Raw genomic sequence first — 26,201 nt, 5'->3', positions numbered from 1 at the left:
CCTTTCGTACCTAGCTTGTAGGATTTTTTTTTATGAATGGGTATTAAATATTATGAAACACTTTTCCAGTATTTGTTAAAATCATCACAATATAGTCTTCCTTTATTCTCTTAATGTAATGAAATATGTCATTAATTTTCAAATGTTAACACAAGCTTGTATTCCTGAGGAATAACCCAAATTAGTGACTTTGCATAATCTTTTTTTGTATAAAAATGGATTTTGTTGGCTAATTTTTTTGCTTAGCATTTTTTCATCTGTGCCCATGAGTGAGATTGGTTTATAATTTTCTTTATCATCACATCACTTTCAGTAACAAGATTATGTTGGCTCCCAAAATAAAACTGCAGACATTCCTCTTTGTGTTAGTCATCTATTGCTGTGCAATAACAAAACTTAGTGTTTTAAATCAATATTTATCATCTCATGATTTCTATGGGTCAGGAAAGGCTTAGTTGGCTTCTTTGGCTCTCACAAGCCTGCAGTCACCTCAAGGCTCCACTGAGAAAGACCCACTTCAGGCTCACTCACAAGGTTGTTGGTGATGCGCAGTTTTGTCAGTGGCTTTAAGATTAAGACCTCAGTGTCTCATGAGCTGCTGGCACAAGATCGCTCTCAGTTTCTGGCCCTGTAAGCCTCTCCACAGGACAGCTCACAGCAAGAGAGCTTGCTTTATCTAAGTGAGTAAGGAGAGAAAGCCTGCTCGCACGACAAAGTCGTGGTCTTCTGCAACCTAATCTTCTAAGTGACATCACTTCATTTTGCTATCTTTTGTTCATTAGAAGCAAGTCACCAGGTCCAGTCCACACTCAAGAAGAGGGGATTACACAAAAGCATTAATAACAGGAGGTGGGGATCACTGAGAGTCATTTTGGAAGCTTCCACACATACCTCTTTTTCATTCTCTGGAAAATTTTGTGCAATATTGGTGTTATTCCTTCCTATGTATTTCAAGTTATCTGGTACAAGAGAATTTAATTTTAAGTTTTTTAAACCATAGGAAGATTTTTAGAGTCCATTTCTTAATAGTCAAAGACATATTACAGCTGGGTGCAGTGGCTCACGCCTATAATCCCAGCACTTTGGGAGCCCAAGTTGGGTGAATCACTTGTCAGGAGTTCAAGAACAACCTGACCAACATGGTGAAACCCCGTCTCTACTAAAAATACAAAAATTAACTGGGCATGGTGGTGTATACCTGTAATCCTAGCTACTTGAAAGGCTGAGGCAGGAGAATCACTTGAAACTGGGAGGCGAAAGCTGCACAGTGAGCCAAGATTGCACCATTGCACTCCAGCCTGTTCTACAAGAGTGAGATTCCATCTCAAAAAAAAAAAATTATTCTTTTGCCAGTGTTGTTAAATGCTGCTTTTCAAAGATCTTGACATTTCCATCTACAGGTCTGAATATATTAGCCTACAGCTTTTTATAATATCCTATTTTGATACTGACTGTGGAATATGTGGTGATGTCCACTTTTTTATTCTAACATTAATTATTCGTGCCTTCTTTCACTTTTCCTTCATCAATCCTGCCAAATGCTTATGAATTTTACTATTCTTTTCTAAGAATCAGTTATTGGCTACATTGGTCTTTATTTTTCTTTTTAAATTTCTGCCTTTTTCATGTTTGTATAAATATATATTTTTTAAATCCTTTTATGTTTCAAGCTCCTATGTGATTATGTTTTATACATGTCTTTTATAAAGTTTAGATGTATTTTATTTCATTTTATTGTTTAAGACAAAGTCTCACTTTGGTTGTCCAGGCTGGAGTGCAGTGGTGCGGCTATGGCTCACTGCAGCTTCAACCTCCCAAATGCAAGTGATTCTCCCACATCAGCCTCCCAGGCAGTGGGGACTACAGGCACCCTGCCACCATGCCCAGCAAATTTTTTTTTTTTTTTTTTTTTACCAGAAACAGAGTTCTGCCATGTTGCCCAGGCTGTTAAAACTTTAGGTTTAAATATACGATTTATTAATTTCTGTCTCATGTTTTTTTTTACTTGCCTTTGTTTGGTATAAAATATTTTTAAAGTCAGGCTTATAGACACCCACGCTATGCATGGCAAAGTTAAACAACTTCAAATGTATAATTTGGTGCATTTTGAGAAATAAATACATTCATATATCACCACAACTACCACAACTATGATATGGAACATTTCCATTACCTCTAAAATATTCCTTGTTCCCCAATGGAGTCAATCCCTTTTCAGACCACAGACTGTAGCAATGTTTGCCTGATTTCTGTCCCTATGACTGTATTTTTCTAAATTCCATACAAACGGAACCTGTAGTATGTAGCATTTTCATTCTGGCTTCCTCCATTTACCACAATGCTTTCAAACATGTTATTTTTTACAAGAGCTAGTTTCTCTTTGTTGTTGAGTAGTATTAGATTATATAAACATACCAAGAATTTTTTTTTTTTTATCATTTATCCAATTGATGGACATTTGGCTACTTTTCAGTTTGGGCTATTATTAGTATAGCTGCTGTAACATTAGCATACAGCTCTTTTGTTGGCATATATTTTAATTAATCTTAGGCAAATACCCATGAGCAGAACTTGTGCATCATTTATTAAAGGTAGGTTTAATTCCAAAAGCAACTATCAAACTGTTTTCCAAAACCAGTAGCATTCTGTTCTACCAGCAGTGTGTGAGAATTCTAGTTGCTTTGCATTCTTGGTATCATTTGTTATTGTTGAGACTTTTTAAGTTGTTTACATTTTCACCAGTCTAGTAGGGTAGGTAGAGTGGGTATATCATTGTGATTTGAATTTGCATTTCCCTAGTCGAAGAGCCCTTCACAGCTAACTCCCTTGAAAAGAAAACAGTACCTGGTGAGTGTGACTAGTCTTCATTGTTTACCACTTAAGCTGGGCTATTGCAGCTAATCACCACAGATCCCCAGGATGGTAAGATAGGACCTCAGACATGTACGAGGATGCTAAGAGGAGCTCCCTGAGCTGGAATAATGGGGCAGAGATACATTGCAATGTCTATATTATTTAGTATAATTCTTCAATGAGATAGGTACTTCTACATTACAGTTGAGGAAATCGAGGCTTAGCATGTTTATGTAATTTTCCCCGACCCATAGAGCTAGCAAGGAGAGGTGCCAGAATTTAAGTTCAAGTTTTGTGGTTCCAAAGGAGTTTACTCTGAAATTTACAACCGATAAAAATGCCCTCAGAATCCTTTTCTACAGACTGAATGACATTTCTTTTAAAATCCTTATTTTCCAAGGCTTTGATGAATTTATGGGTTTCCTGAATCTTTCCCACCCTATCTCCCACCTTCCGTGCTCCTTGTTGCTATATATAGTACTGAATAAAGAAATCCAAGTTTGTTCCATAGTGACAATTACTGTCACCATTATGTCAGGCTATTCTGATTGAGCCTATTGACTGAATAAATGGGACATGAGACTGTTGGTTGTATCAGCACAGACTATTATGATGTAGCTTAATGCACCCTGAGGATTCATGGATGGGTAAACTGCCCCGAAGTAGGCCAACTACATTTTATGGCTAGTCTTTTCCAAAGGATATGAGGAAAGTGCTTTACTTCAATAATGCACATTCTGTAATAATTTAACATTTGGCACTCACACATTGCCATTCAACCTTCAGCGTTCTAAACAAACATGACTCTGGTTTGGTGGTTGTTGTTATATAATAGATGTAGTTAATCAAGGCTACTGTAAATTAATAGTGGTGGTCAATATATGGTGATGTTCACTGTTTGTTACAATTTACTCTTGTATTTTAGCTTACATGACAGATTTGGGGAGTTTGTACTGTTCTCTTCGAGTTAATATCATAAACAATTAGACTTACTTCTTTTAGCAAAAGTTAAACTATCATCTTTTGAGATACTTTGCTATTCTTTAATAATTTATTTTGAATAGGTCACTTTAACAAAACATTTAATTATACTGAGGCAATATCTTGGGGGAAAAAACAGGAGGTAATTTCGAATATATGCATAGATGAAGTTGCAGTTTTCTAAATTTTAAACTGGAGGGCACTTATGCAAATGTTAAACTGGGTAGGGCAGAAAAATTTGGACACAATGTTGATTATTTGTCAGCTCAATGTATGGAGAAAAAACTGGGACTATAAATGAAAGAAAGCAACTTTTAAAATTTCTAATGTGTTATCTGCTTTTATCTTCCCATGATCTCTGATCCACTTTATCTAGAAATCTAACTACCTGGAGGACTGGGGTGGGCAGGTGGGCAAAGATTATAATATGTTCAAGAAGGAATACCAAGAATACACCAAGAAAATGTTTAGCCTCCATTATCCCATCATCAGATCATGTACTGGGATCATAGCGCTAGGATTCTGTCTTGAAAGAGACTTTTCCAGTTTACCTGATCTCCTCCTTCAGCAGACCCACAACCGAGTGCAGAGGGTGCAGTTTGTCAAGCTCTCCCGTGGCAGAGGAGACTTAGCAGTCTGCCATTAGGATTGGCTGGAGTTCAGAAGAGGTTATCTATAAGAAGGAAATAAAAACCTTGCTCTTTTCTATCTCAAGACATTTGTGAGCAGGAAAAGAAAAAGAGGTAACATATTGAAGACCTTCTCCATGTTATGACTTACATCTACATAAGTACATGTAAGTATTTGTATTTATCAGTTCATTCAAACCTCACAGACACTATATTTTATAGTTGAGGAAACTGGGACACAGAGCCCCTAAATAACTCATTTGAGATTATGCATCTAATGAACAGCAGAGCTGAATTAGGCTGTTTAGCTTGACCAGCTCCAAAAAAGATGAATTAATGAGGATAATGTGGGTGGCAAAGAGGGCAGGCAGCTTTTCTCCCTGTTACCTATTCAGGATAAAGAAATCACCTCTGAGCCTCATCTGGCATGAGCCTCAGGCGAGGCTGTAGCAATGTAGCTATACGGTGTGGTCAGAAGAGGGAGATCTTACATGATGGCTTTCCTGAGCTGCTTGCAGGGGCCTCCAGTGAGAAGCTAGATCAGGAAGAGTGGGCCCACCTGGCGATAATCCTGGCTCTGGAGTGAGGGTTGGTGGACCCCCAGGCCCACGGACTGAAAGGAAGTTGTAGTTGTTATTCAGAGATCTGTGGCCATTAAGAGCATGGATGAGCCAGGGGTCACCAGCATATCCTATCAATGGCTGACAAAGCTGTAAGATACCAAAACACGAGTGCCACTGACACTAGCGTGAAGCTCTGCAGCCTAGCAGCAGGGAAAACAGCTCCCAGGAGCCACGGGCATTGTCATGGACACCTGGGGAAGCAGAGTACATTGCACTGAAAGCTGGCTCTTTCCTTTTCCCAGGGCACTCGAAAGCCTCATTTCCCACCCCTTACCACAAGGCATCATTTGCCACCTTGGGGAGAAGTGCAGGGGAACAGGGGAGCTTTGGAACTAAATAATTTTTTGTTTTTTGAAAGATGAAGTCAGCACTATTGGATGAGATTAGGTTTTAACTTAATATGTTTATTTTTCTGTTAATTAATGGGGATGAGACTAAGACAGAGGGTCAGATTAAGTATATAATATAAAGAACTTTCATTTTTCTCTTCATATCTGAGTTATAATGGTAGTTAAATTTTATAAACCTGCTACAAAATATGGCTAACCAGAAAAAAATAATAATAAAGCACAAGCAAAAAGAAAAAAAAAAAGAAAAAAGTTGCCAACTGTATAGGCAATGAAAAAAAGGCACACATATAATAACCAGAACAATTAAAGGGAGGAGATAGAATTATTTAAAGAGGACAGCAGGATAATAACAGCCTTGTTGACAGCAGCCAGTTACATTAGAATCAAATTTAGCAAAGAAGAATTTGCAAGGTTTTTGCTGTCAATGTTCCCTAGCTGTTACAGAAATGTATGTGGTAGTAAAAAACAAAACAAATACACAACTACTGTGACTAGGATAAAATAATGAAAATTACAGGGAGAAAAGAACAATTTCAGTATCTCAGTAGGTTATTCCAGGGCCACCCTCACCTTTGTTTGTTAGACTGTTGTGTTTTTCCTCTTCATTGCACTTCTGGGTCTGGGCCAGAGAGTGGTAGGGGGAGGGAGAGTGGTCTCCGGTTGCATTCTCCTCCTCAGCTTTCAACTAGCTAATTCCAGTTCACCCTTGCCTCTCTGTGCCCACTGCCCAACTTTGTTCAGGCCTCCGGTTTTCTCTTACTTGACCCATTGTGAAGCCTTCCTAATTGATCTTGCCTCCCACAATCTCTCCCTCCTCTCATCTATTCTATACAGCTTTTCCACATTCATTTTACTGAAGCCTGGTTTTCATTGCATCAGTCTCATGCACAAAAATCTACAGAAATTCCTTCAAATAGCTACTGAATTGGGTAAAAACCTTCTCTCTGATATGCAGCATGCTTCATAATGAAGCAGTAGCAACTCTGCTACTGAAGGTCACAGTATTTCATTTCTGGAAGCCTTGCAGTTACTATAGGGCTTGTTTCTTTTCTCCCAGAGCATCTGTAGTTTTGATCATTCAATAATTATAGACATATCAACAATTAAATAAACAGAAGAAAATAAATTGAAGAAAGCAACCACATGAAAACGTTATGTGGAAGTAAGTGGACCTCAGAAGAATTATCTTATTAGAGATGATGTCTTTTGGGGGTTTCTTGAAGAGACTCAGTACATAACTCCAGCTTATATGAAGGGTCACAGAAACACAGGAGGAGCTAGTGAAATGGAGGATATCCTTTTGAGTCTCTACTTCTGGTGATACAGATGAGAATACTGGGTTATAAGAGCTACAAACTCATGCCTCCCATACCTGTGATATACTTGAGCACCATTTTTTGGGCCATACCAGAGAATAATTGATCTCAATATTTTTTTTCTCTCTCCCTCTTAATATGAGAGGAACAGTAGAATGAGTTTAACAAATGAACTCGACCATGTACTCACCAGCACAATCATGACAGAATATTTAAATCAACCCCCAAATAGGTGTCCTGTACCTTTGTAGCTAATCTCAACTCTGAGCCCTCTCCTGCAAGGACTAATTTGCTTTCCATCATTCTAGTTTTGCCTTTCTAAAGCGATATGTGTAGAATCATACTGGATACATTTATTTATGTTTGGCTTCTTTAACTTAGCATAATGCATTTGAGATCATGGAACGTGTTTTTTACATAGGTTAATAGCAAGTGGAAGTAGGGCTCTTAAAGAACAGGGGAACTAGACGTAAAAGCAATGAATTTGATTTCCAGATTTGACACTGTCTGTGTAGCTATGGGCAACTTAACTTTGCGAATTGATCTCTTAGCCATTAAAATGGGGACAAAAATATTAACTTCAGAGGGTTATAAATATCAACTAGATAAATAAAAATCTGAGTGACTATTACATACCTGACACATTTTTTGGCCTTGAAACGCAGTAGCCAGTATTATTAACAGTGGCAGACTGCTTGTTACACTTTGGTAACTGCTCTCCCCAGGGTGCCCTTATGTTCCACTTTTTCTATGTCATCCTGGACTAATTATTGATAGTGCTCTCTTGTAACTCAAGAGTGTCTCAATTTGAAAGATAAATTACGTGGTTACCCTAATTCTTCCCTTATTATTCAATAATGGAATTCTTAACTATGGATCAGGAGGCCTGTGGCCAACCAGACTAAAGTCTGTTTTGTAACTTCTTTGTAGCCAGATGTCCATTTTGTCCAATAAGATGTAAAAGAAACTGTTGGGCAACTTTTGGGAAATATTATTGTCTTGGTTCATTTTCTGCTGCTATAACAGAATACCACGGACTGGGTCAATTATAAACAATAGAAGTTTATTTGATTTTGGAGGCTGGGAAGACCAAGAGGATGGCACCAGTGTCTGGTGAGGGTCATCTGATGGTGGAAGGTGGAAAGTGCAAGTGAGCACACAGGACAGGGAAACTGGGCCAAACTTCATCTTTTTATCAGGAGCCCACTCATGTGATAACTGCCCATATCCATGATAGTGGCATTAATCCATGCATGAGAGCAGAGATTAAGTGTCCCACATTTTATTAGGCCCCAACTCCCAACACTGTTGAATCAGGGTTTAAGTCCCAATATTATGAACTTTTAGAGGACACATTCAAACCATAGTATTCCTCCTCTGTCCCCCAAATTTACCTCCTTCTCATAATGCGAAATACATTGATTTCATCCCAGTGGTTCTGAAGCCTTCACTCATTTCAGCATCAACTCAAAAGTCCAACGTCCAAAGTCTCATGTAAATAAGATATGGGTGAGACTCCAAGGGATGATTCATTTTGAGGCAAATTCCTTCCAACTGTGAGTGAGTGAAATTAAACAGTTATTTATTTCCAAAACACAGTGGTGGGACAGGTCTAGGATAAGTGTTTTCATTCCAAAAGAGAAAGGAGTAAAAGGCCTCAGTGAAATCCAAAACCTAACAATGAAAACAACATGAAGTCTTAAAGTTGGAGAAAAATCTCTGACTCCATGTATTGCATCCTGGGCACACTAGCCAGGAGTTGCTCCCCAAATACCTCGAGTAACTCCTCCCTCATGGTATTGCTGGGCTCAGTCCATGCTTTAGATCTTCCAGGTTGGTATCTCATGCCTGCATCTCTCTCAGGCTAGCATTGCAGACTGGCAGCTATACAGTTCTGAGGTCTCAGGGATGGCCTTGCTCCCAGGGCTCCACTAGGCATTGCCTCAGTGGGGACTCTGTGTGGCAACTATGACTCCACATTTCTGCTTGGCATTGTCCTTATGGGGACTCTCTGCTGTGGCTTCGCCCCTGGAGAAAATCTCTGCTTGGGCCCCAAAGCTATCTGCAACATCAAGATTGGTTTGAAAGCTACATGGAAGAGGCCAGGCTCCCACAGCTCTTGTATTCTGAGCATCTGAAGAATTAATGCCATGTGACGCCAGCAAGGTTACATCTAGGTATGTTAAGCTATACCTGGAGCTGTTTGGGCTGTGGCTGGGGTGGCTGAGGAGTACGGTACTATAATGCAGTGGGGCAGAGTCTCCAGGTAGCTCTGGGAAGAGAGCCTTTGGAGGGGTCCCTGGCCCACCCCATGAAACCATTTGCCCTACTGGAGCTCTAGGGTGGGGGGCAGCCTGTAAGAGCTCCGAAATGCCTTCCAGGTCTTTCTCCCATTGTCTTGATGAATAGCACCTGCTCCCTCCTAGCCCTGTTAATCTTTTTAGCAAATGGTCGCTTAGCCACACTCTTAGTATTTTCTCCCATGCTTTTTCGATCTTTACATGGCCAGGGTGAATATTTTTCAAATATTTTGGGTCTGCTTTCCTTTCAATTTTAAATTCCATCTTTAAGTTATTCCTTTGTTCTTGGATCTCAACATATGCAGTTGGAAGTAACCGCACAGTGGCTAAATGCTTTGCTGCTTAGTTATTATATTTCCTATGCAAGATACCCTATTTCATTGCTCTTAAGTTCTATATTCCATAAAGTCCTAGGACACAAACACAATTCAGGCAGCCTTTGCTACTTTATAAGGATGGCCTTTACTCCAGTTTCTAATACCTTGTTACTAATTTCTGTCTGGGTTCTCATCAGAATGGCCTCTAATGTCCATATTTCTATCAACAATTGGGTCATGACCACTTAAGTAATCTCTAAGAAGTTCCAGACTTTCCCTATAGTTCCAGACTTTGCCTTTCTCGGAGTCCTCATCACCTTTAACACTTAATTTACGGCAGTGCAGGCTGTTTCTAGCACAGTCCTCAAAACTCTTCTAGCCTGTACCCATTACCCAGTTCCAAACTGTCTTCCATATTTTCACATATTTATTATAGTAACAACCCCACTTCTCAGTATAAATGTTCTGCTTTAGTTTGAGTTCTGCTGCTATAACAGAATATCACAGACTGGGTAAATTATAAACGGTGGAAGTTTATTCAGCTCATGGTTCTGGAGAATGGACAGTCCAAGATCATGGCACTGACATCTGGCAAGGCTCATCCTATGGTAGAAGGTGGAAGTAAATAATAAAACTTCGTTTACTGAGTAATGAAGGCACACCAAGAATCTTGCCCAGGTCTTCCTGGGCCTGGAAGCATGACAAGATGACAAAGGAGTGCTGACACTCCTCGTACAAGGACGTGTTTAGGATTAAACACGTTTTATTCTTAAGACAGAAGAAGAAATCAAGAAAAACTCCCCACTCCTGCAGTAACAAATGCACTGCTATGATAACAGCACTCATGTATTCATGAGGGGAGGTCACATAATGAAGTTATGGCAGTCCAGGTCTCACGAAAGCTGAACAGGCTGGCCTATATAACAACTGTTTCACAGTGACTAGGTGGTTAGGTTAAATATTAAAGGCTGAGAGAACTAGTGCCCTTACACTAAGCTGGAACGAGTAATAAGGGCCCACCAAGAGTCTCGCCCAGGCCTTCCTGGGCCTTGAAGGATGACAAGGTAACAAAGGGAATGCTCATACTCCTCATACTAGGACCAATTTAGAATTAAATGAGTTTTACTGGTGATTGAAAGGAACTCCCCAAACCTCAATAACTCAGCTGAAGATAAAATAAGGGTAATCACCTTTGACACCTGGACCTATCTAGTTTAAATAAATTTACTGAGGCTTCAAAGGAAGGTTCCCAAGACTCAGACCTTAGTTATAGATTAGAAGAAATTAATCACTTATGTCGTTAGATGAATGCACTCTTACATGTAGACGTATAGCTTAGAGGGTATATAAACCTTGGGGAGCTTCATAATTTTGAGATGGTCTGGCGATAATTTCCCAGACTTCTCCCTGTACCTGGTTTCAGAAATAAGACAAACTTTTGTTTCGCAGTTCATCTGCATCTCATTATTGGACCATGAGAAGAGGCAGCCTGACCCTCGGTTCAGTCTGGGAACACAGTCATCTCTTAAAGATCACACCTCTTATTAGGCCCTGCCTCTTAACACTGTTGCATTGGGTTTCATGTTTCGAATGCATAAACTTTTGTGGGGCACATTCAAATCACAGCAGTCTTTGTGGGTAGGGATATATCGTTTACCTTCTTTTTTCTTACCCCGCTGGCTGGAATGGGGACTTGCTGGCTGAAGCTGGAGGAGCCATCTTGGACCATGAGGTGAATTTGACAGTGGAAGCCATGCCAGATGGGCCACAAAATAGGAGGGTTCTATTGAATTTTACTTGAGAGAGAAATAACTTTCTGTTTGTTTTTAAAGCTAATATTTTTAAATTTTTTTGTCATTCACAGATAAACCTATATATAATTAATATATTAATCCTTTATTACATGACCCTCTCAAGCCTCGAAGCCCTAACTTGCCAAGGAAAAAGTGCCCCCAAGTTAAGTGCTACTAGAAAATCATCCCCTTTTATTGTCTGTGAAATATAGTCAAAGGTAAATAGCATTTGTCATATTTATATTCTTCATTGGAGGGACATGTTTATGTTTAAGTCTGCCAGGTAGAAGTTTAGATTTTATGAATAACTGAGGACATGTCAAGCCTAATGAGATTGCAATTTGCAGGCTTTAGAATCTTGTTCATAAAATAAGATAAGCTATTCTTCTCTCTATATATGCCTTTTAACACACAGCTAATGCTTTATTTATATCTATAGATTAAAGATCCTTCATGTATTCTAGGAGATATTCCGAGATCCTTTGGTATAAGAAAAGTACCCCAACAAAGCCATATATTTAAAACCTTAGGAAAAAGCATGGTTCATGTTTGGTTCAGGTGTTCCTTTACTGAGGTAGGAAGTTCTTTTTTGTTAGTATCGGAATCTTTTCTTCAAGCTCTTGCTGTCCCTCATCAAGAAAATAACACCAGTATTAAAGGTATAATGGGTCAGCTTTACTGATTCTTGATTTGGAGCAGCCAAAGGAGTTGGTTGTGCCATGTTCTATAAGCTATGCAACTTGTGTGCCTTACTGCTGGCTCTTAAGCCAAGTCGCCTTTCCAATCACTACTTTCATCTGTCTTAATCCATTCACTGTACATGTCTTCTTTTATCCATAAATAAGAACTATACACACAGACTATATTAAAAAATCACTGAAGAATCCATAAGATCTTCCAGCTTTTTTGAGTGTTTGACTATGTGTCTTGAAGCTTAATCCTTGCCCTTGGTCCATCTGAACTTCATGCCTTTTATTCTTTCTTAATATTTAAACCATTACTTCCTTTATGTATTTTTGTGTGTCTCTCAGCGTTACCCAACACTTCATATAAGAGCTCTCTACATTACACTTGTCCTATGAAATAAAACCCTATCCCTGGTGGCTAGGAGGTCATTGGTTTTAAAAGGATCTGATCGCCCATGAATGAAGGAACAAGATAAAATCTGTAAGCTATTATCAGAGTTTCTTTGAGACATTCAGTCCCCTTTTCTTCTGTAACATATACGTTTTTTTTCAGTTTCACCTCTGCAATCACAATACCAAGCCAATCAAATCCTGTGATATATGCTTGCCTGTCTCAACTGTTCTGCAGATGCTTGATATCTTATAATAGTTTTCTCTCTATGTAAGGGGAGAGTACAATATTTGCCTTAAATAGTAGTGTCTTAGTCTGTTCAGGTTTTCATAACAAAAATACCATAGGCTGGGTAGCTTATAAACAATAAACGTTTACTTCTCAGTTTCTGGAGGCTGAGAAATCCAAGATTAAGGTACACATAAATAAGTGTCTAGTGACAGCCTGCTTTCTGGTTCATAGTCGACTGTCTTCTCACTGTCTTCACTTGGTGGAAAGGACAAGGAAGCTCTCTGGGGTTTCTTTCATAGGGGTGTTAATCTCATTTACGATAGCTCTACCTTCATGACCTAATTACCTTCTAAAGACCCCCACACTCAAATACATTAGGGATTGAGTTTTAAAATATGAGTTTCTGGGTGGGGGAATGATCATTCATTCTATAACAGGTAGAAATCAGAAGATGTGTATCTATGTGAATGAGAATCTTATATAAATATTTCGGTGGCCCTTTCCTACATCTGTAGTCTGTGATTTTTGCATTATTTCTGCTTTCTCCTCCTTCTGTTTTGAAACCAGATGAGCTTCCTTGAGGGACTTTCTTTCATTTAGTACATGTTTCTTTTCTCTTCAGTGTCCATCAATTGAATTTCTACCTCTCTCTACATTGCCTCTGATATTTTTAAATGTCCTGTGCTTTTTCCTGCCACTTTTGCTCTTAGAGGATTTTAGTAATTTACAAGCCTTTGCCCATATAATCTCAGTATAATTTGGGTTATTTTTATAACTACCTTACCCATTGTAGTTTTTTTGATGAGTTTCTCAGTTTTGGGTATTTGTATTCACATCTGTGAATATGTAAGAGCTCTCTACATTACAGCTCTCTACAGGGGTCCACCTGGTTGAACTAATAAGCACGAAGACTCCAAATGCCCTTTGACACTCAGAGAAATCATTTAATGAGGAGATTGGGATTGAATAGTGAGGATCTTTTCACAAAAGAGGTCTCAGAGTCTCTTTGTTTTCTTTTATTTGTACATTTGCTCTCTCATATTTTTGACTGACCATTCAGTTTTTTTGGCCAAGGCTATTGTCTCTCAAACATAAGTTATTTTTTCTCTTTAGGTGCTATTTACCAAAGGCTGTATTGCAAGGATCAGTATGTTTATTTTGATATCTCTGGGGCTTATACTCTTAGAGCTAGAAGTTATGTTGGCAATCATCTGGATCAAAGACTTATTGCATACATGCTTTGTGTTTCCTTTCTTACTATTTCTTACAACCAAAGTCTTTTTAGCCCTGTAATAACTGGTCTGGTTGTCACAAGATAACTGCAAAAATTTTTTTAATGATCAAACTAGAATTTATAAAAAAGTAAATGGTAAGTAGAAAAAATAATTAAGAGCACTATAAAAGTGAAACCATCATTTAGAAGGTACTTTATCAGCATCCTCCTCTAAAGTTAATGCTGAGTCAAGTATAATCTGATAATTGGGGAGGTACACTGATTGAATATATAGTTTGCAATTAATTATAGAGGACACAAAAATAAGTGTTTAAGCTTCATAAACATGCAGAGAAAGAAACTCTTTTCCAATGGTTCATAATTATAACTTTAAATATGAATGCCTACCTTCTGTATGCAGGCAGGTTCTAACTCTTTATAGAATGTAAGCAGTATAATTAAAAGATCAGAATTGTGTAGCAGAGACACAAATAGCCTCCCAAACATTTATATGTACACAGAGAAGTATTCATTCATTAATTCAAATAATGTTCATAAGAATTTTGATTTGTTGCCTTTTCCCAGGCCAAATAGAGATACTCTTCTCATTTTCTAACTTGTCAGAGACTGATATAAAGAAAATTATGGTTTTTTTTGTTTTTTTTTTTTGTTTTTTTTCTGAGAAAGGTCTCACTATGTTGCAAGGTTGATCTTGAACTCCTGGCCTCAAGCAATCTTCACGCCTCAGTCTCTTGAGTAGCTAGAACTATAGGAGCATGCCACTGTATGCCTGGTGTATGGCTAAAACTTTAAACCAGTTAGAATTTCATAGTCCAAGAGCATGTTTTTGTATAGTTTTGAGAGAATCCATTAAGTAATTTGTTCGTTTCAACTAATTCAACCTCTTTGTTAGTTTCAACTAATTCCGAGGGGTTGATGAATTAGAGGCAGGGATGAAGGAAAGGAATAATGACTGTTTATCACATTAGGTTGGCACAAAAGTAACTGTGGTTTTTGCAATTCTTAAAAAAAATAGCAAAACCGCAGTTAATTTTGCACCAACCTAACGCCAACATCTACTGATATTACTATGAAAATTTGTCTTTCCAAATTAAAAGGCCTTTAGAAAAACATTTCTAGCATCTGCATGCTTTATTTTTCTGTCTCTCAGAAATAATGTTTTCTTTAAGATGAGTATATGTGTGTTTACTTTTGCTCACTTTAAGTTCAAATTTATTTTTATTGAAAATTCAGAGAATAAACCTTTCCTATGACTCAGGCTGCTGGAATATCAGGAAAAAAAACAGATTTAAATTGTCCATAGCATTATTTGACCATAATTTTGCAGAATTTGGAATGTCAAAGGATAAAACTCCATCCTATCGAAGCATCTGCTCCTACCCCATTGAGTGTTAATCTTAGCATGTCATTCTTAAACTTGAGAGTATCAAAATCACTTGGAAATCTTGTTATCACACAAATTACTTGGATCTCACTCCAGAGAAGTTTGTAGGTGATGCTGATACTGCTTGTGTGGGGATCACACACGGAGAACCACTAATCTTGCCTAAATAATTCACATATGATGAAATGATCTGTGCTGGAGAGGGAGAAAGCTGTATTCTAAGAATACCTCTTGGTAGTGGAAAAGACTTTCTGAAAGACAGCTGGATGTTTTAAAAATGTATCATCTAAGTCAGGGGTCCCCAACACCCTGGTTGCTGACTGATACTTGTCCATGCCCTGTGAAGAACGGGGTTGCACAGCAGGAGGTGAGTGGCAGGTGAGCAAACATTATTCCCTGAGCTCTGCCTTCTGTCAGATCAGCAATGCATTAGATTCTTACAGGAGCATGAACTCTATTGTGAACTGTGCATGCAAGGGGTTTAGATTGCATGTTTCTTATGAGAATGTAATGCCTAGTGATCTGAGGTGGAACAGTTTCATCCCAATGCCATCCAACACCCCTGACCATGGAAAAATTGTCTTTTGCAAAACCAGTCCCTGGTATTAAAACATTGGGAGCCGCTGATCTAAGCAACTGTTTAATTCTATGGTTGAAATTTCAGAAGGGTTCCATGACTTTCTAAGTCATCCTAAATGAACATGCTGAATAATTTGTTCATTCCTGAAGGATGGATCTTGACAAAAATACATTTATATGATTCTACATTTTTATGCTTGCACATAATGACACATATCATGCAATGCAGACCTGTTGCTCTGCTGTTGGAGACTCAAATGCTGATTTGGCCAGCACTATCAGATATAGTGATTAAAAATGATAGAGATCTTGTCTTAGTCTGTTCAGGCTGCTACAACAAAATACCATGAACTAGGTGGTATATAAACAACATAAATTTACTTCTAACCATTCTGGAGGCTGATAAATCCAAGTGCCAGCAGATTCTTGACTAGTGAGGGTCTGTTTCTGTTTCATAGATCTGAACTTTCTAGATATGTCATCATATAGTGAAAGGGACAAATGAGCTCTCTGTGGATTTTTTTTTTATAAGGACACTAATCCCATTAATGAGGGCCCTGTCCTTATGACTTAATCACCACAAAAGCAGTATCCGCATCACCTGTGAGCTTCTCTGGCATGAGATCCAAGTAATTTGTGTCATAACAAAGATTCCAAATGATTTAGATGCATACTCTCAAGTTTAAGAATGACATGCTAAGATTAACACCCAAGGGGGTGGGAGCAGATGCTTCGATAGGATGGAGTTTTATCCTTTGACCTCCTATATCATCACTTTGGGGCTTTAGCTTATAAATTTTGGGGTAACATCATGTGACACATAATGCAAGACCATAAAGAAATAGAAAAAGTCACTTTTCTAAGAAAAATTTCAAGTTATGGCATGAGAAATATGGAAAGAATACATATACATGTGGATATAAATACGTAAGTGCTAGAAACATGTGTAAGCAGGTAAAAATGCTTTCAATTAAACTCTAGGTTGATATGTCCTGGCAAAATCATTTGGGAGAAGTATTACATGTGTTAATGTTACACATGTCAAAGGTATTAATAACATACTTAAAAAATAACTATAGATCGTTCAGTGCCTTCTCTACACTGAGCCTTGGTGATTTCCTCAATGGAGAGCCCCAGCTACTTCTGCTTATGTTTTAACACCACTTGTAGTCTTCTAATTCCCTAGACTAAAGGCTGGATTTATTTATGGTCTTTTTTGTATCTGTTGTGGCAAGAGGCATACTGTTTCCTGTGTCCAGATATGGCCTGGCTAGAACCACAGAAGGACTGCCTGCTATGTGTAAACTCAGGTGAAGTACTACATACTAGTGCATAAGGCCAGATAAAAACTAGGTAGTTCAGGGGATTCAATGCCCTCTGGGACAAACTTTGACCAAAGAGAGAGATAGGAAGAAGCCAGCAGCTACATTTCTACCCTTACTTCTATGCCAGTGGCCTCTTTGAAAGGTACTAGCTCCATATGCTGCCTTCAGACATCCCTTGTGATTGAGCAATGGACATACAAATTTCTTTTAGGCTCAGTTATGCACCACCTTATCGTGTGTTCTCTATTCCCATTGTCACATTCTTTCTCCCTTTTAATGTTTTGGTATCAACAGAGAATTTGCCTCATAGTCCATTATCTAGGGAACCTGACAAATGTCAGTATCATTTTACAAAGGTGATCACCCTTCTTCAAAACACATTATTTGCTTGACTTTCAAAACCAATACTCTCTACATTTTCTGCTATATCACTGCTTTTCAGTATCTGTTGATAGTTCTTCTGTATCACCTTGACCTTTTAATGTTGGAAGAGCCAAGAGTTCAGTCCTTTGACATTTATTCTTTCTTTTCTTTTTTTTTTTTTTTTTGAAATGGAGTCTTACCCTGTTGCCTAGGCTGGAGTGCAATGGCGTGATCTTGGCTCACTGCAATCTCTGCCTCCCAGGTTCAAGCAATTCTCCTACCTCAGCCTCCAAAGTAGCTGGGATTACAGGCACAAGCCACCATGCCTGGCTCATTTTTTTGTATTTTAAGTAGCGACGGGGTTTCATCATGTTGGCCAGACTGGTCTTGAACTCCTGACCTTGTGATCTGCCCGCCTTGGCCTCCCAAGTGCTGGAATTACAAGAATGAGCCACTGTGCCCGGCCTTTTTATTCTATGTACATACACATACATCCACATTCTGTAGGTGTTTTCACCTATTTCAATTCTTAATTATCAATCGTTTACAGAAAGATCTCAAATTTATATCAGACCACATTTAATATTTAATTATCTACTCACCTTCCACATTGGAAGTTTCCTGAATTTAAAATAATTTTTTTCTCCTATTTTTATAGAGTTGGCTATCTTTTATATGGAAAGAAAATGAAAAGGAAATATATTTTTAGGGTGTATGAAATGAACTCTCTCTAAGAGAAAGCAAGTAAAAATTTACAAGTGTATATAACCATGAATTTAGGAGACAGGAAAGAAAATAAGATAGTTTTGACTGCTCAAGAGAAGTCTTTGTTTTATATAGAAATTTCATCATTCAGATTAAAATGTTAGTGTTCACAAGGCGTTAAGAAGAAATGTGGGGCCTACCAAAGAAGAGATGACAGTGGGGGATAGTGGCTGTCATGAGTTTCTTCTTTTCTGTTCTGTACCTAATAGAGTCAGTGAAGAAGATCTGACTTTTCAGCTTGTCAGAATAAATTTGTGGTGTTTTATCCCTAAGGGAACATCTGTCATAAATGAGAATATATGGTTGGTAAAATCACATAAATGTAGTGTAAACAGTATGTGAATGACCATCTTGCCCAGCTCCAGTGGAAGCAGTAGGAGTTCAGCGTCTTGGCCAAGGCCAGAAAGTAGAGTCAGTTACTTATAATTCCATTAGCAACAAATTTTACTGAGAATCTTATGTGCCAGTTCTCTATCATCACTTCATGTACTCTTCATGTTTATTGTCTGTATTTGTTTCAGTCACTAGCATATTTTAGTATGTGTTATTTTTATTTTATTTTATTATCATAAGGAGTAATTTCTTTTAGGGATTCTATAGAAGCACAAAAATTATTCCTTCTCTGTGTAGGTCAATTATTCTAACCGTTTGTGGGCCTAATGTATGTTGTTTGAAGTTGGGTGTTGGTGCCAATTAAAAAGAAAGAAGCAAATCAACAAACAAGATGTCTACATCATTTATACTTGTTGAAATGCCTTGTGGATTAATTTAAAGAGGTAACATTGTATGGCAGAAAAACTGATAACCCTGGAGTTAGAAAGAGCTGAAAGTTAAAGTATTACTTTAACTTTCCATTTAATAGCTTGTGACATTGGGCAAGTTTAATTTCTGAATTGCACTTGTTTTGATGCACTGTTGTGAAAAACTAAATGAATAAATGTACTTAGAGCTTAGTGTAGAGAAGGCACTGACTAATACATAGTTATTTTTTAAGTCCATGTTATTAACACATGTAACATGAGTGACATTAATACATGTAACACTTTTCCCATGTGATTTCCGCAGTATGTATCAACCTAGAGTGTAATTGAAAACATGTTTGCATGCCTATACATGTTTTCAGCACTTATATATTTATATTCACATGTATATGTATTCTTTCCTTATTTACCAAGACATAACTTGAAATTTTTCTTAGAAAAGAAACTTTTTCTATTTCTTTATGGTCTTCCTCTTACGTGTCACATGATGTTATTATCACAATGGCACTTAATGCTTTCCACTTACTGAATTCTGAATAGATTCATGGCATTTATGATGCTGGAGATGTCTTTATAGCCTCAACTTCACATTAGAATAAAGACATTCTAAGTTTGTGGAGTTTTGCTTCAGGCCTTTCTTTTCTTCAATCTGCTCCGTCCTCTACAGTTTGTACGGGTCATACTTGGGGTAGATTGTGGACAGCTGAGACTTCTTCCAGGCTGTTAGTTTGTGCCTTCTTAACTGCACCCATCTTCTTGCTTTCTGCTTACATCATGCTTCTCACTTTATTGGCTGCTATTTGCAGTGTCAAAATATTCTTAAAAAGATTTTTGAATAAATTGTTATAAAGACCCTTAGTATTATTAACTTTTAATCTTTTTTGGCCTTGACCTTTAACTTCAAGGTCTAAAAGCAATTTCCAAGCTTATTAAACTATTAAATCCTTTACTAGAAAGTAAACCTTATTAGGCTACTTGTTACAGCAACCACAGGTTTAGAAAATGTCCTTTCTTTTACAAAGCCATTGTCCTTCGCCAGAGTTCCTTTCCAGATATTCTTATCTACATTTCTGATTTACTAATTACAATTTTGTATTCCTGCCTAAAATTTCCTCAACTGCTCTTTTTTGGTGAGGGCTTTCCTGTTGATGAAGTCTACACTAGTATCATATGGCAACTAGAGCTGCTCAAAATCTTTTGCAGAGAAATATGGAACAGTGTTAATTCAGGAGAAGAAAGACGGGATTGTTACCAATCAGAGGAAGCACAGAGCTTATATTAGCAGATCTGTTTATGCATTTTGTTATCTCAGTTGCGGCAGTAATTACAGCAAGACAGCCTTTGATTTTAGGCAAAGCCCTAATTCAAACCTTTCTCGTCTTTAGCTATGAGTGTCTGCAGGAGTTTATTTATTTATGTTGGTACCTGCTGCAGAGGATTTGGGACCATATAGAGTTTAATAAAATCTGATTTTAAAACCATAGGAAAACAAGATTGAATGCAACCTGATGATTTCGTATATGAAAAGCCAGAAGAATAGCTCCATGCTGGGCTTTTTTATTCCAAGAATCAGGGCGGTAATGGGAGCATGATAAGTAGCTTTCAAAACTCCCCACCCTGCAAACCCTCTTTGCACACTTAAAAAAGGCACAGTTACCTCAATTACTTGTTTGTGCTGTAGTCAACAACAAATTGTAATAATTTAATTCTTTTAGGGAACATCTTTCATCCTGGAGTATGAGATCATGGAATGAAAAATAAAGAGAGGTATGTGTGGTGGTTGCCTATAAGATATTTACAATTTATTTTGATCAAAATTAGAGAAAAAGATACTGAGACATTTATCCTTTATTCATACCATTTATTTATTTATTTATTTATTTATTTATTTATTTATTTATTGAGACAGAGTCTCACTTTGTCACTCAAGCTGAAGCATAATGGAATGATCTCAGCTCACTGCAACTTCCTCCTCCTGGGTTCAAGTGATTCTCCCACATCAGCTTCTTGAGTAGTTGGGATTACAGGTGCACACTACCATGCCTGGCTAATTTTTGTATTTTTGTAGAGACAGGGTTTCATCATGTTGACCAGGCTGGCCTCGAACTCCTGATCTCAGGTTATCCTCCTGCCTTGACCTCCCAAAGTACTGGGATTACAGGTGTGAGCAACCGCACCCAACCCATACCATTTAATCTATATGAAAATCTGTGATTAATATCTCTTGAGAAAGCTGTAGTTATGTGAAATGTAGGTAAGTTTTAAAAGATCTGAAAGGGTGGTAATTTACTTAGCAGCTTTAACATCAGCTGTTGTACTGAGCAACTTGACCCTGGCTGGGAGTACACTGCAATGGACTGATCTAAGTTGGAGGCAGTGGCATAGTGAGAAGGGGGAGTGACTTGTTACAATCTAGTCCTAATTTTATCACTGTCCAGCTCTGTGATCTTGGGCACATCTCTTATATCTATGTGTCTTAAGATTTTGAATTATAAAATAATGACTGTAGGTTTAGACTGTACCTAACCTAACTTCTTTTGTAGAGATAGTGTTGTATGAGGAAGTTGTCAAATGTAGTTACCCTACCGAAAATAGGAGCAGGATTAAAGAGAGTATTTCAGAAAATTCACAGGGATTTCCCAGTCCTTGTACTAATTAAGAGATGCACCACCCTCGACCGGAAAAGGAAACCCCAAAAACAAAAGCCAGAAAACTGATTTGGACCACATCCAGCTCATATCAAGGTCTGAAGGTTGATTAGAAAGGATGGTAGTTTTCCAGTCACTAACAGACTAACTTAAAGTATGCCTTAAATAACAGTTCCATAAATTCAAAAGAAAGCTGTGACTACTCAGCTGCATTTACAATTTACTGGCATTGTGGATGGAAGGATTAGACTATAGAGATATCATAAATTGAAGAGACCATAGGGCATTAATTCAACTACAGTTGTTAATTTTTTTTTTTTTTTTTTTTTTTTTTTTTTTTTTTTTTTTTTTTTTTTGAGACAGTTTCGCTCTTGTTACCCAGGCTGGAGTGCAATGGCGCGATCTCGGCTCACCGCAACCTCTGCCTCCTGGGTTCAGGCAATTCTCCTGCCTCAGCCTCCTGAGTAGCTGGGATTACAGGCATGCGCCACCATGCCCAGCTAATGTTTTGTATTTTCAGTAGAGAAGGGGTTTCACCATGTTGACCAGGGTGGTCTCGATCTCTTGACCTCGTGATCCACCCGCCTTGGCCTCCCAAAGTGCTGGGATTACAGGTGTGAGCCACCACGCCCGGCCTACAGTTGTTAATTATTAATGGATTTCTTAGTTAGTCTAAATCAATCTATTTGTGGATTTACTCAATGCAAATGTTATTAAGCACCTACTACAAGTCAGGCACTTACATTGTTTTGGTTTTTGAACCAAGAACATGTCTCTAGTTTATGAAAATAGAGACATGTGTTGTATCTTTTTTTTTTTTTTTTTTTTTTTTTTTTTTTTGAGATAGAGTCTCACTCTGCCACCCAGGCTGGAGTGCAGTTGATGGGATCTTGGCTCACTACAACCTCCACCTCCCGGGTTTAAGCAATTCTCTGCCTCACCCTTTCCAGTAGCTGGGATTACAAATGCATGCCACCACACTGGGCTAATTTTTGTACTTTTAGTAGAGATGGGGTTTCAACATCTTGACCTGGCTGGTCTTGAACTCCTGACCTCGTGATCCACCCTCCTCGGCCTCCCAAAATGCTGGGATTACAGGTGAGAGCCACCACACCCAGCTGTGTTGTATCTTTTTTAAGACTTCAATTGTAAAATGAATACCCTTTTCCCCCTGAGCAGCTGGTTCTTTATAGGCATCTTTGGTAGATTTTCTGATTCTTTAGTTGTTTTGTTTTTTAAAGCTCTGTCCAGTCCTATAGCACATACCTCAATTCAAACTTCTGCATTCACTTCTGCATTGTGGCACTGTATTATTTACAATAATACAAATTTGGAAACAATCTAAGAGTCCTTTAACAGATGAATGGATAAAGAAAATGTGGTACATATTCACAATGGAGTAATATTTGGCCATAAAAAAGAATGAGACTCTGTCATTTGCAACAATATGGATGGAACTGGAGGTCATTATGATAAATAAAATAAGCCAGGCCCAGAAACACAAACATCACAGATTCTCACTTATTTATAGGATCAAAAAATGGAAACAATTGAACTCATGGAAAATAGCAGAAGGGTGGTTACCAGAGGCCTGGAAGGGTAGTGGGAGAGTGGCGAGGAGGTAGGGGTGGTTGTTGGGTACAACAAAATAGTTAAAGACTGAAAAAGACATAGTTTTGATAGCACAGCCAGGTGACTATAGTCAACAATAGTTTAATTGTATAATTTAAAATATCTAAACGATAATAATTGGATTGCTTGTAAAGCAAAAGAGAAATACTTGAGGGGATGGATACCCCATTTTACAAGATGTGATTATTATGCATTGCATGACTGCATCAAAACATCTCATATAACCCATAAATTTGTATGCCTACTATGTACCCACAAAAATTAAAGTTAATTTCTCTTTAAAAGCAAACTTCTGTACTTCCGCTTCTTTTAGGCTTCCTGTATTGTGTTGCAGTGGGAAAAAGAAGAGAGAGGAAGCAAGCAAAGTATCTTGTTATTCAGCTTCCGTAGCTTGCACACATCTCCTGGTTGATTGTCAATATTCCCATGATTAACACTGTCTGAGCTTCGGTGCCCTTGGTGGGGCAAGGATTCAAAGGCTGGGTCACTCATGGGAATAGGTGTGGGCTTTTGGAGAATCCTGCAGGTTTTTTTCCTATGCACAGTTTCTGGCGTGGGGAATCCAACTCTAGTCAACCTCTTCCACCCTGTCTTAGTTCCTGGTGTCAACAGCCCACCCCACAGCCTCTTTCTGCTGAGTATACCTTCCTGCACAGGCAGACATTTTGGGGGTAGAACCAGCAAGGCTTCTTATGATGGGCTCCTTTTTTCAGAACTGAGGTGGTAATGTTGCAGGCTGCTCTGATGTTGCCTTGCTCTGCAACTCTTTTTCTTTCGCTGGGGTAGATTCAGGGACAGATTAGTTAGTATTAGTGCCTTTGCAGATAGCCAACAGAGGAATGAGATGACAGTTTTACTCTAATGGATCACCCACAGTCTTTACAATGTTGGCTTTAAAGGGGAAAGATAACCGGTGGAGAAGGAAGGGAATTTTTTCTCACCATGCAACAGTATTTGCAGGCCTCTGTGGATTTCTACGCACATTTCTCTCTTTTCCAGCTCTCTGGTTTTAAAGACTTGAGTATGGAGGGCTCAGATTTTGGGCGATCATACTCAGCAGTTTGCTACCACTTAGAAAGCCCTGAGGGGTATTCCCTTGCCCCACTTTTTGGTGGTTCTTTTTAGAAAATGTATATAGCACCTGTGTATTTTCAGTACTAGGACTGGCTGCAATTCAAGGACAAAATGGAAAAGTTCCAGTCAACATCCTGTTACAACGCTCATTTTAAAAACAACCCAGCTACATTTAGTGTGGGTTTCTTCAGATTTTTGCAGTGCATATAGCACACCACTTAGAATATAGTTTTAGCTATCAAAACATGTACACCCTAGTAGTATGGAACACATTACTTTCTTCTTAGAAACTTAAAGTTTATACTTTACTTATTTTGCGTCTTTGGCCTCTATGGTACTTTGAAGCTTTCCAAACTATATGTCATTGAGAAAGAAAGAATACATTGTCATCCTGTTAGAGGATTTAAGAATAAATGTTATACTATAAATTCATGTAATTAGTAAATGTTTAGAAGAAAACATTCTCTTATTAAAATAATTACTTCAATAGCTTTAGGAGTATAAGTGGTTTTTGGTTACATGGATGAAGTGAGGCTTTTAGTGCAAATATCACTAGAGTGGTGTACATTATACTCAATAAGTAATTTCCCATCTCTGACCCCTTCCGGCACTCCTTGTTTTCGAATCGTCAATGTCCATATACCACTCTGTGTGCCTTTCTGTATACATAGCTTAGCAAGAACATGGTGGTATTTGACTCTCCGCTCCCGAGTTACTTCATTTAGAAGAATAGCCTCTAATTCCATCTGAGTTGCAGCATAAGACATTATTTTATTCTTTTTTATTGCTGAGTAGTGTTCCATGACATGTATATACCACATTTTCTTTATTCACTCATCAGTTGATGGGTACTTAGGTTGATTACATAACTTTGCTATTGTGAATTTTGCAGGGATAAACGTGTATGCAATTTGATATAGTGACTACTTTTCCTTTGGGTATATACCAATTACTGGGATTGTTGGATTGCATGGTAGGCCTACTTTTAATTCTCTGAGAAATCTCCGTACTGTTTTCCATAGAGGTTGAACTAATTTACCTCACCACCAGCAGTGTATAAGCGTTCCCTTTTCACCACATGCACACCAACATCTATTGTTTTTTTGACTTTTTAGTAATGGCCATTGTGGCTGGGGCAAAATGGTATCAAAATCAACCCACATACTCTATATCCATTTCTTTTTCTTGTTAGAAATTACTACTGTCTAGAATACTATATCTCTGACTTATGTATCTTGTTATTTTCTGTCTTTACCAGCTAGAACATAGACTTCATGAAGCCAGAGAGTTTCTCTGTTTTGTTGACTACTATTCCCTATACTTAGACTAGTGTATAGCATTTAAAAGAAATTAAAAACTGTTTATTAATAAAGAAATGAATGAATGAATTATATATATATTTTGAGATGGGGTCTTACTTTTGTCACCCAGGCTGGAGGGCAGTGGCACGATCTCAGTTCACTGCAACTGCTTCCTCCCGGGTTCAAGCTATTCATCTGCCTCAGCCTCCTGAGTAGCTAGGATTACAGGCACCCAGAACCATGCCCAGCTGATTTTTACACTTTTATACAGACAGGGTTTTGCCATGTTGGCCAGGCGGTCTTGAACTTCTGACCTCAGGTGATCCACCTGCCTCAGCCTCCCAAAGTGCTGAGATTACAGGCATGAGCCACTGCGCATGGCAGAATAATATATTTTTTAATAATACACAATTCAACATGTCCACAAACATACCTGTGTTCTTATTGTCAAATCCAGGAAGCACACCAGAGCATTTTAGCCAGCAGACTATGTTGGATTGTTTAAAAAATAGAATACTTAGGATTATTTTAAAAATAGAATACTTTGATATTAGAAGAAATGTGAATGTGGGAATTCCCCATTGTTTTTCTGTGCTCATAATCTAGGCCTTTAAACATGTTCCAGAGTTTCATGGAAGCTGAGACAGGAATGAAATACCTTGTTT

The sequence above is a fragment of the Saimiri boliviensis genome, chromosome 3 (genome assembly GCF_048565385.1).
Source record: "Saimiri boliviensis isolate mSaiBol1 chromosome 3, mSaiBol1.pri, whole genome shotgun sequence".
NCBI lineage: Eukaryota > Metazoa > Chordata > Mammalia > Primates > Cebidae > Saimiri > Saimiri boliviensis.
This window is presented reverse-complemented; position numbering follows the sequence as displayed.